General features: G+C 40.2%; 1 pseudogene; it reads right to left on the reverse strand.

Annotated features, from left to right (window-relative positions):
* Positions 1–436: 436 nt before the first annotated feature.
* Positions 437–555, reverse strand: LOC120609748 (uncharacterized; annotated as a pseudogene).
* Positions 556–2,080: the final 1,525 nt, after the last annotated feature.

Here is a 2,080-nt window from a genome sequence, read left to right on the forward strand (position 1 = left end):
TAAGTGTAATTTTTATTATACATGTCCAAATGATTTTGGATAGAGGCCCTTGCAAGGAGAATCCACATAAAGATGTAGAAGAACGGGGGCAATTTTAGTTGCATCTAAGATAAGGCAATGAAATAGTTGAAGGCAAGCAATGTATTAAAAGTCCAATCTGGTCATTTTTAAAGAATATGAGATTTTTTTTTTTTTTAAACTAGGAAGTCACATTTGGGCATGACTGAGGAGACTCCCAGAATGCTCCTGGAGAGCCTCACGTAAAAGATACTTGCTCTAGGCAGAGTGGAGCCACTTTAAACTGTCTCTATAGGAGGTCTCCAGCTGCCCTCCACTTAGGACCATTTCTCTTTTTTCTTTTTTTTGGTGAAGCGACCATTGGTTGACCTCACAGATTGCAAGGACCTTGTCAGTTTACAATCTCTTATTTTTTTTATGCCTACAGCACCTGGTCTTCCTAGGTGGTCTCCCATCCAAGTACTAACCAGGCTCGACCCTGCTTAACTTCTGAGATCAGACGGGATCGGGCTTGTTCGGGGTGGCATGGCTGTAGACTTAGAACAATTTCTTGACCTTTATAACCACAGTAACTTCCAGTACCTTTTGTAACTGGAGGGCTCCACCACTCTGAGTGTAGAAGCCCATCTCACCTTCTCTTCTTGAAAGTTTTCCCTGAGGGCTTTGAATGAGGCTTACAGTTGAGACTATTTCTGCTGTGTCCATCATCATTGGAGCCATTAGTAGTTTTTTATTCACATCAGGAAAGTGGGAAAAGCACCAAGTGGCTTAGGAAGCCACAATGAAAGCCTCTTGCTATGAAACTATTACCTGAGCATTATATTCACTTCTAAGGAGAAAAAAATCAATGAAAACCATGATCCATGACCATAAGTTGTCATTTGGCTAATAGAACATAATCAATAATGTAAAAATGTAACAGCCGTCAAGGTATGTGGAAATGAGAGGTGCTTTAGGGCTCAGGTAACTGCAGACGTAGTCCTCATAAATACCCTGATTGAGGCAAGCTGGGCTCTACACATAGAGGATTTCTTTCTAGACACCAGAATTTTATTCAGCCTCTTATTCCTCTCCACATTCTCCACATGTATGTAAGTTCTCCACATTCTTCAAGGCCCAATTTCCAACTAAACCTTTCTCCAGTTCATCTGAACAAAGATTATCTACCAGGACTTCAGTTTTTGGTCATGTGCTGCTTGCTTTTTGTATACATATCTCTCCTTTAAATTGTATGACGGAAAGACTACAACTTTGTTTTCCTTTTCAGAGATATTTATTTCATGTCTCCATACATAGGAGGAGGTGGAGAAGAATAAAACGAAATAAATGAGTGCACAAATATTTAATCAAAATGCACATCAGGAAACATCTTGCCTATGACGGTCTTTAAGTATGTAAGTGAAGGGAATTGTGGAAGACGAAGGCCATGGCCAAGATTTCTCTTACATAGTTAAGAAGTCTGTCCATTTTCTGAAACAATCACTGGGCTAATCTTATTCACTTCCCTTACATCAACTGCTCTGTTACATACATAAGATAGATGTGCAGAAGCCCAAATCTAGTTTTTAGTTTTAGAATCTCCCAGGCTTGGAGGAGACCACCATTTTTTCCTGTCCTGATCCACGCTCTCAAAATCTCCAGGTTATGAAAAATATCAGCTGTGCTTTTCTTCCTTTCCTACCATCTGATCTCTGCAGAGGTCAGCATCTTTTTACCTCTAGCGCTGTCCATATCTTCTCTCCCTGTCTTTAAAAATCTTTTAAAAAGATCCACTCATTGTTCTCTGCTTATCCTTTCTCCCTTTACCTGTTCTGTTTTCTTGCTCATGCCTTTGATTCTGTATTGCTCTCGTCGCCACAGGAAAATTAATTTTCCCACACACAAAAGTATCTAGAAACCAACCAAATAAAAGCCATGATACTGGTAAGGATGTCCAGATAAGAACAGGAGGTATCAGGAAAAGAGCCTTGATTTACTTCTTAATCAAGATCCCCTCCTACAAGCCTGAGGAAAGTGGAGGCCTGAGACCACTAGTTCTCCTCCTTGATTGCTACCAAGGAAT

This window comes from Pteropus medius, unplaced genomic scaffold (assembly GCF_902729225.1).
Source record: "Pteropus medius unplaced genomic scaffold, Ma_sr-lr_union100, whole genome shotgun sequence".
NCBI classification, from domain to species: domain Eukaryota; kingdom Metazoa; phylum Chordata; class Mammalia; order Chiroptera; family Pteropodidae; genus Pteropus; species Pteropus medius.